A 9,826-nucleotide genomic window follows, 5' to 3' on the forward strand; every position below is an offset into this window, starting at 1 on the left:
GGAATTTCTTCTTAAACTGTGACTTTAACATTTGGTGGTGCTTAAGCACATTTTAAGCAAAAAAAAAAAAAAGTTGTATAGTTTTAATACATTCTAAATAAAAAAAGATTTTGTTTAGGTTATTAACCTTGATCAAATCATTCAGTTTATTACCTTTAGGAATTTATATTTTGGTGCTTTAAATCAAGTCTGTTTACTACAAAAATCATTTATAGGGATTTTAACAGGTTCACATTTTATGGTGTTAAATCAAGTTATACAGTAATAGCTCTACACAGCTCTTGGTGCTTAACCACAACAAACAGTTACAAATAAATAAGCTGAATTATTACTTCATGGTGCCATTGCTTTAACAACTTCCAACCATTGCTATAGAGTCCAAATTACAGATAAATCTTTTAGAAAACCAATGAATTTTTTTCTCTAGATTTGTTGTTATGTATGAAATGAAGTTATTGGTAATGATGGCTGGAAGTTGTTTTTAAGCTGTAAATATATATTTTAAAAGCACTTTCTATTTTTAAAATTAACTTGAAATAGTATAGTATAAGGATCATATTGTCTAAGGTTTGTGCATACTCTACAGAAGAAATCATTTTATTCTTGCTGTGTAGAGTTCCATATCGTTACAGCTGCAGTATGTATGCTAATGGCATATGTGATTTTTAGACTCGCCCTTTTTTCATCGAAGATTTTATGTTGCATATAAACAGCAGTTATGAAATGCAGAAACATGTTATTATTTTCGTGAGCGTGTACGAACATGGGATTAGGAGACGTCTTGTCAATACGTGTGTTGCTATTGGGAGTTACGGATTTTATTGGGTTTTTAAAGGCAGCGTTTGTTAGGATTTCTTTGAGCAATAAGTGCGTAAGTCTCACTCATTTGGAGCATTCGAAGTTAACATGACAACCAAATGTTCCTAATGCCTCAGGGGTAGGATTGTTTTGGGATTAAAAAATACCCCCTAGAGTTGCCTTATTCTATTCTGGAGAAAAAAACACAAGTGAATTTGGGGAAAATACAAAGGAACTGTTGGAAAAGCATGACATTTCTAAGATTGAACAGCAAAGTTTTTGTTAAGAATAACCTATCTGTAATATTCACCAGCTTTCCGAGTTCAGTTTTTTTACAAAAGCAGTCTGTAAATTTAAGTGATTTATCCATTTGGTGTAGAAAGGCTTGTGTTCTCCTTGCAAACATATGAAATTTTTGTTCTCCATTTCTGTCAAAGAAGTGATACTATCATGAGATGAGTATTTGCTAAACCAGAGGCAATCCAGACACTCCATTGCTTTTAAATGCTGTAGCATCCCACTCTTCTTTCTGATTCTCCTCTCCTGTGTATTTTTTTAAAAACTTATTTATTTAAACAAATTTTACCAAATGACAATGTTAGCTATGGACCAACCTCATCCTGCAGCTTCCTCCAAGAGAACAGTTCTGCGTAGCCATACCTGCCCTCTTGAAGCCAGGAGGACCGCTCAAGCCAGGACTCCTCTCTCTCCTCTCTCTTTTCTTTCTTCCTTTCTTTCTCTCTCTCTCTCTCTGTTTCTCTCTTGTGACCGAGAGCTGCAGGATCGGGCCGCAGAGATGAAGCTGTGCGTTAATTCTGCCTCAGCTGAGTAACCTGTAGGTATAACGAGGTCAGAGTTTTCCGGTGCGAAAATATACTAACAATATACTTGATAACACGATAACGTAGTGGTGCTGTACCAGAGGAATATGAACTATCCTAGAACTGGTTTATTTAAAACCTGGACAAGGTGCTTTTTCCTTGAAAAGCTGAACTGTAAGTGCTGTATTTACAGTTTTGGTACGAAAAGTACATCGATTGTATTTTTCACACGCGGTGCCAGTTAGGACCTTGGTGCTACCGATGCTTAAATGTGGCTGTAGATCAGCGGGGGTGTTCCCCTGTCTAACCTGTGTGCACGCGTGTGGTGTGTCCGCAGGAGCGAGGTCTGAAGTCGCAGTCGCGATGGAACGACCTTGGGGTTCACTCAGCTCCACAGGTTCCTGTCACCATTAGCAAAGAAGCTGGTGGCAGGGGGTGGCCGCGTGGAACCTGCTCTTTGCATCTTACCGATTTTAAGTAAAATTTGTAAAAACCGGGTATGCTGCAAACTTGAGTTCGAAGCTTAATATGAGCTCAAAGAGAGGATATTTGAAGGGATTGTAAATAATACTAACACAAAAAACAATATTATGCCATCGTTTTGTACCAGCAGTTTTATGCTTCCCAACTATGTAACATACAGTCCACATCAAATCATTACGGTATTTTGTGTGCCTTAGATTTCCAGTTTAAAACCTGTATGGTTTTGGTGAGCCGAAGGTTAGTCAGAATTCCAGCTGTCCGTGCAGTAAGTCTCACTGTACCTTCCCTGGCTGTCCCATTCGCTGTCTGAAAACCTGTGTTCAATCGCTTACAGGAAAGATGAGTTTACTTGCTTTGCTGATTGTGCCGATAGCTTTAGTCTGTATACATGCAAATCAAAAACGCTTATCATCCAGCACTCCTGTGTGAATAACAGCTTTTCTACACAAAATTGCTGTTACAGAGCCATCTCTTTACCTTTGAATATGTTCGGCTCGTTGAAGTGGATCATTTTTACTTGAATTTTCCACTGTAAATGCCTGCATGTAACTTGGGCACAATTGGAAACTTCAAGATAAAAGTGTTCCGTTGAAAAACCAGCAGCTTCCCTCACGGAAGCGAGGAACTGCAAGGTGGACCTAGATGGATACCTCTAAACATAGCCCCTGGCAAGTCACGGCACAACCAAGGCCAGGTTTACCTTTGCAGAGAAAAGTGTGTATTAAAGTTGCAGTTAATGCTGTCAGCTGATGGGTGCTAAACCTCACGGTTACTCTTTCATTATACTTGCTCACCTGAGAAAAATGTATCGTCTGTACAATGAAATCTCCTTCACGGTGCTCTTCCCTTGGCTGTCGTGTAGCTGCTTATCCAGTTTGTACCTGGTGGGCAGGTCAGCTGGCTGCTTCGATTCCTGGCTGGGGCACGCAGCAGGCGCTGCTCTGCGCAGCTGGTCTCTCCTACAGCTGCTCTGCAGCCTAGGAAATGCAACTTACTGTTTTTACAACTGTGTGCTAGTTATTGTGGCATTTCGGAGTGTTTATCAGTCTTGTACATCGATGATGCCGTTTTGAGTAAGGCTAATGTTTTATAACAGCTGTTTGTCTCTTAGAGTTTGCAGATCTGTGGGTGTTCTGCTTTCCTTCGCAGCCCACACGACCACTTAATTTGCTCTTGCCCCTTAACAAAGTCGTCCCTCCAGGGTGGCCAGATCAGGGGTTGGGTCTAAAATTAAGGTACCTGGCTAGGTGAGGCTGGTGTCATCCACTTGGTCTCCAACACCTGGCACCGAGCTCTCGGTGAAGAACCAGCTTTGGACTGGTACTGGGGTGGGCTTGTCTTCTGATGCTTTTTCATAGCATGCATGCAAAAAAAGCTGTGATCCAACATGGGACACCACCTGACTCCCCAGGAGAAATGTCTCTGGTCCCTTGCTCCACTTGGCCCAGCACCACTCTCCCCGCTTTGCTCCGGAGGGAATGAGTAGTGCTCTCCGCAGGAGCCAGTTCCCTTTGACTTGCTCAGTCTCTGTTGGAGTTACTCAGTCACACCCAATTAAATACCGAATTTCACTGGTGCAGTTTCTCTGCCCTTGCTGGTTTGTAATGTGCACAATATAGAAAACATTGTAACTATTTCAGTCATAAGATCTAAAAAAGCTTTTTAAGAACTTACAAATACTTGTGACTTTCTAGCTGTAGCAGTTGTATAAGAATGATTTTTTAAAGGACTTTCTAAGATTTCACTTGGGAGTAACTGCTGTTTGAAGTCCTTATCACAGGGGTTGGACTAGATGGCCTTTAAAGATCCCTTCCAACCCAACACATTCTATGGTACCAGTGACTGCTTCTTGTACTTAGAACACGAAATAACTTGTAGTATCGTAAGCAACATTTTATGTTGAGCATGGGTAAACAACAACTTCTGTAGTGCTTAAGATCGGTTGTAACATACAACTGCCTGGGGATTTTTAAAGACCTTTTTACTCTTGTTACAGTATTATGCTAATTTTGGTAGGTTAAATTTGGGTCCTGTTTACAGTGCTGCAGCCCCGTGACTGCAATGTGCTCTCATGCAATGTTTTCCTATTTAAATGGATGCATATGGAGAACAGGTGACCAAAGTCTGTGCCAACTCAGACCCTTGCGACCCTACAACTAACAGGTTTTGCGAGGACAGAGGGAGAAAGATTTGGAGTAAATGCTGTGGTTGAACATAGAGGTTGTATTGTTTGTAGAATGAGAAGCAATTCGAGGTCTGTAGAGAGACCAATACTTTCCCCTCAAGGTTCGGGCATGCAGACATGTCTGTTTCTGACTGCCTTCAGGCTTATGCTCTTGGCAGCTTGGATTTTTCTTCTGACAGGTTGCTCCATGAGAGATTAGCATGGAAGTGCGCTAATAAAGCTGCAGTTTTGTGGGTTCATATTGAAAGCATAAAGTCAATCTTGCCCTTCCCATGAAATTTCTCGTGTGGCATTAGCTCCTTTTATCAAGCAGCCGTTGGCTTTCTAATGCTTTTTTTAATACACACACGACTCTTCCTCCTTTTTTCCACTGGAAATGTCTACCTGTAATTTCCTGGAGGAAGTAACTGCCCTCAGATATGTGTAAAACTAAGCTGCGTGTGCGCTCCCACACATGGCGTACGTTAACAGCAGTTGTGTTCAGGCACTGCTGAACAAGCTCTTTCAGGTCTGTTGTGGTCACTAGAATTCAGAGTAGGGTCTTTGTGACGTGTGTTCCATAAAACAGTTGTTTGTTTCGTGTTTGAAAGGTACCTGCCTAACTGTGACCTGTGGTGCTGTCTGTGGTCTGATCTTAAGTAAGACAGTTAGAGACAAGGAGCAATCCAAGCACGCTTGGAAACTCTGGCCACTGCCTTTTTCTCAGGCATTGATCCAACTTCTGGAGGAAGCATTACGTTGGATACCTTTGCGTAAGACTGAACCAGTAGGGAAAGATGCCATTGATCATGGCAACACCACGGTGCTGCGCTGCAGTGTCTGTGTTACAGCACTGTTTCTAACCAGTAAGGATGTGTCACCGTGTCAGGCAACTGTGGATACCTGTACAAATCTTCCCACAGTTCCTCTGGAGACAGCGTGCTCTCCTTTGTTCTCTGTCTGCCTGGAATGGTTTATGGGAAAAAACCCAAAGGAGTTGAGAGTCAGTCACCCTTCACTTGGTGTAGACAAACAAGGTCACCAGTCACCCGTCTGCTGCTCTCTCCCAAAAGAATGTGGAAAGCCAATAGGATGCACAGCATAAGTACGGCACAGGCAAAGCCGTGAAGGTACAACCAGCTGTTGAGACAGCCTTTCTCATTGTGTTGTCATTGCCAGGGTACTTCTTTATACTGGCACTCTTTTTGGTACATCTAACAGAAAATCTCTAAGCTGTTTTATTTAGTCTGTGACATGGTTTTATTCTCCTTTAATCTTAAACCGAGAGTGGCCGATGGTTGAGGTCTCAGGCTGTTTAGTGGAGCAGTGCAGGAACTGGCTGCGGTGTCTCCTGCCGTTACCCGGTGTTTAGTCAGGCAGTTTCCACAGGGTGTCTACATGCTGCTCCGGCGTGTTACTGCAGCATTGTAATTGCATGAAGGGGGAAGACTTGTATTTGAGATTTCTCAAAGACCAAGGATTTCTAGTAGCAGTATCTAATTAGTGTACGTACACATCACTTCTTCTTAAAGAGCGGTTGAAAACGAGTTTTGTGTTTGCTTTATTAGTCCCCTATTAAAACACTTTTAGTTATTTCAGAGGAGCGAGCAGAACCTCTTCTTTAATGCTATCATTTGCATACTTGGCTGAACTGTGGAGACTTAACTCTCCGTAACGCTGTGTCGTCTCCCTGAAGAACACTTCCTTTGACAAGTGTTGATTAGTAAGTATTCCTTTCTACTCTGTACTGATGACATCGAATGTTACTACAGCCACCTTTCCCACTCCATGGTCTCAACAAAGCGCCTGCTGTGGTTAGCTTAGCTGCTTTGGTGTTACAACCTGCTGCTGAATGCTTTAAGTGCTTGTAACTGCCCTGGAAGTTCTTCCCTTCCCTCTGCAGCTCTGCTTCAGTACTCAGCATTAGCGGTACAGCTGTCAGTCTGCTTGTCAGTCCCCCACGCACACTGGCACTGCTCTGTACATACAACAGGCAATCTTCATCTCAGGAATATCATAAGAATTAATTCTCCTTCTTACTTTTCCAAAATTTCTTTATTTCAGTCATTTTTACTTCCATAGGTGACGGTTCTTGGGGTTTTTTTCACTTCATACTCTTGTAGGGAGCCTAGAGTATTGCAGTTGGGTATTTTTTCATTCCGAGAAGAGAGACACGTGTCGTTATCTGTCACAATCGGCATTTTCTAACTTCTTAAATCCAGTAATTGATATTCCAGTTAAATTTCAGACTTCTTGATGTAATGGTTACACTCTGTCCTTCCATCTGCAAGTAGCCAAATAAAAGATCCTTTGCAAGACTACAAAACTGCTGACCCCCTGCAAAAGGAAAGTCATCCCTCCTTGCAGTCCGAGGCTTTTGCTCCTGCTGTTAGCGCGCATCTCTGCAGCGTGCCTGCCTTTCTGTTGAGTTACTCTACCAGCTCTGCTCGCATCTTGACGTGAGGGATGCTGCAGACCCTGCACAGTTGCAGGAGTGTTTGTTTACTACATCTGGCTGCATCCCAGTGCAGAGATCCTAGTACTTGTGAGAAACCTGAGTGCTGCGTAAGTAAAATGCCTTAACTATCGTAGGGTGCTTAGAAAGAAGACAGCATATTCTTGTTCTGTTCTTCCTCTGTAGCAGCAGGTGGCATTGATTGAGCCTAAGCAGAAAATAATGAACTAGCTACTGCCTTTTTTAAAAGTGTTTAGGGGTGTCAGCTTTGCTATTTTCCTCTTTCTGAGATGCTCATGGATTTCAGGCTCCTCGATCCATCCATCAGTTTTTAACCACGCACTCATGACCTCAGTCCTTAAAGACAGGAGGTGTCTTTTGACGCCGTTTCCTTGATTCATCCCACAACAGTATCCTTCTCTCTTTTCTTCTACCAGACCGTTACACATTAAAATGCTAGAATCTTCCAGTGGTGTATTTGCAGTGAATTCAAGACCGGGGTGCTAAATAATCTTAACGTGAAGGGCACTTGCCCTGTTTGGTGCGACTGACTGACGATGCCCTTGTCAGCACTTTGCACACCTTACTGGCTTTCCACGTAAGGTCAGAGGGCGCAGGTGTAGACCTCAAAAAAGCTACAGAAGTGAAGATGTGGCAGTTGATCTACAGAGAGTTACCAATTACAGCAGACGAACTGTATTCCAAAGAAGTGCTAGTTTGATGTTGGGTATTGCAGTTGTTGCCACAGAACATTTTAATACTGTTGTGGAAAGTTTTTGTGACCTGATCAATATTTACATGTATATCTGTATTTTTATTATGCTGTTATAATGGAAAAGGGTCTAGGGTTTAGACTGCTGTCCTTTGCATCACCTTAAAAGGATAAAGGGGCCTTAAATGGATGTCGCTTTAGCTTACGTCCTTCAGAGTATCCCATTACACCGATAACAGTATAGAAGGTCCATAGCATGAATCCAAGCCGTTACCAAATGACTGATCTGTACAATCTTCTGCAGTCGATGTAATGATATCCCTATTGGGCACATACTGGCTGGTGACATCCAGATTGTTCTTAGTTTAGAAATACAGGTTGAAAAGACACTGGCTTGTTTTTTATCAGGTTTTAAGTGTTCACTTATGCTGGCTGTCCTTCTCCCCATACTGGCCGCAAAAAGAATGAGGTAGAAGATTTGTGCCTCTAGCAAATGGCCTGGCCAGAAATCTCACAGAACTCCCACTGGTGCGATTTCAAACCTTTGGTAGTTTTTCTTTGGAATGCTTGCTCCTCACTATAATAACCTGATCCCTTTCATGCGATCATACGAAATGGGGTCGTGACAATCTTCTGAACTCCATATTCTTTTCTGACTTAAGACCCAACAGGGGGTTCGGTACCGTGTGATGCTGTCGCGCCAGGGTGAGCGTTGCAACGCAAAGCTAAAAGTCAGTGTCTACCGACCGCCCTAACAGTGATGCTCGACAGCGAACCCGTTGGCACCGACCGCCCTGTGTGCTTGAGTCAGGCAGAGCTTCCCTTGCTGCCAGTGGAAGCTTTCCCTAAGCGTCACACCCCCTTCGTTGCAGTTATGAAACCGCCTCAAAGAAGTTTGAGAAACAGAGATTTGAAATTTCTTACAAACTGCGGTGATACTGCAGAGCCCAACGAGGACAGATTTTATACCAGCTTTGTGAATGCTGGTCTGATCCATGCAACTCAAAAGGTGGCGTCTGAGATTGAGGAATCTCTTGTACTCAAAAGGAAAAAATAACCATAGGCAAGAAAAACAAATGTGATAACCCAGTACCAGTAAAAGGAAGCCAGTTCTAACCAATGCAAACATTCACACATGTCAGTCTTTAACAATTATTTTACAATTATTTTTCCAGTTTGGATGAAATGGCTTTTTATAATGTGACATCATACCCCGTCATAACTACTGGTGAGAATTTGCTGTTGTAACAAAGAACATTAATATGTAAGGACACACACTGTACTCAAATGCTATGGCTAATGAATTCTTTCCTGCTTTGCAAATTAAGAGATTAACGCTCTGCCAAAGCAAAAAAAAAAAAAAAAAGAAAAAGAAAAACCTCAAACCAGTGTTTTCTTCCTTTGCTTCTCTTTAATCTTTTCTCTTTCTTTTTCTTTCTTTCCTTCTTTGGGATGCATTTGATAATTATTTTTCAGCTTTGAATTTGAGGCTTTGGATTGTTTCCAGTTACCAACCTACTGTATTTGGATCTGGAACAGAAAATTAACTTTTTTTAAATAGAAGATGATGTACAGGGAGAAAAAAATCAGAAAGAAAAAGCACTTCATTACATCACGGTATTTACAGGAGAAAGTATAAAAACAACTTCTTTTCTCAGAAAACATTTGGGGCCTGATTCTTTCCTAGGATAACTGAGCACAGCTTCACGAGGCTGCTGGAGCTGTGAAGAGTTACGCTAGCTGAGAAACTGAGCCTTAAAATCTTCTTTGCAGACAAGGGAACCCTTACCAGCAGTACTTGAAGACTTGTGAGTTGTGACTGCATGTTACTTGAAAGATCTAATTAAGCTATGTTTTTTGGTGCAAGCAGTTGTTGTACATGATTTCATGTTTATGTAGCAAGATGCATTGAAATGTTGATACTAGTATTGAAACATACATGTAAAAATTGTTGTTGTGGAAATTGTCTGTTCTGTTCTATTTTTCTTGTGTGTCTCATCTGTTTAGAACGTAAACTTACTTTTTTTTTTTAATTGTCCTAACTGAATAAGGCTAAATGAATACTGTAATTGAAAATATATTTTAAATCTTGTCATGAGTTTTTAAAAAGACTATTACAAATTGTATCATTCCTGATTACACAGAACTTTGTGGGTGGTTTTAAATAAATTTTATACTTCTATTTTGCACTTAGTCGTCTAATTTTTCTTTCCTGCATTCTTCATGCATTTCTTCTTTTAGAATACTCTGAGCAATAAAAGGAAGCTGTTCCCTATAGAGACCTGAACAGTCATGCCAAGGTGTGCGGCGAATAAAAATTCAGGCCAGGAGAGCCCGCACGATACAGCGTAGAGCGAGGTTAATGACCCACTTCGTACCACAGCACAGAATCC

Source organism: Gallinula chloropus (assembly GCF_964237585.1).
Source record: "Gallinula chloropus genome assembly, chromosome: 5".
Lineage (NCBI taxonomy): Eukaryota > Metazoa > Chordata > Aves > Gruiformes > Rallidae > Gallinula > Gallinula chloropus.